Genomic DNA, 404 nt, shown 5'->3' on the forward strand with positions numbered 1-404 from the left:
GAATAAAACAAAAAATTTTATTAAAAAGGACGATTTTAATACGAAAAAAAACTTTAATGACGATTTTAAGTCGAAAATTACAAGAGGGACGATTTCGATTCTGACCCTCAACGTTAGGGACCAAAATCGTACTTATCCCTTTTTAATAATATAGATGAAAATATCGAAGAAGTATAAGAGCTAATGGAATATCTGTACAATATATACAATAGAAGTTTAGGAATGTCCAATTCAGTACCATTAGTGTTACCTTTTCCTATCAGCTTAAACTTTTGGGATGAGTAGTTTCATGACATGGTATTAAAACTCTAGATCCGAAAAATCAAGAGTTTGATCCTTGGTGAACCCCAAAATCAGCTTAAGCTTTTGAAATGAGTGGTTTCATGACATTAGATGTTTATTAT

The sequence above is a fragment of the Arachis ipaensis genome, chromosome B10 (assembly GCF_000816755.2).
Source record: "Arachis ipaensis cultivar K30076 chromosome B10, Araip1.1, whole genome shotgun sequence".
In the NCBI taxonomy this organism is placed as follows: domain Eukaryota; kingdom Viridiplantae; phylum Streptophyta; class Magnoliopsida; order Fabales; family Fabaceae; genus Arachis; species Arachis ipaensis.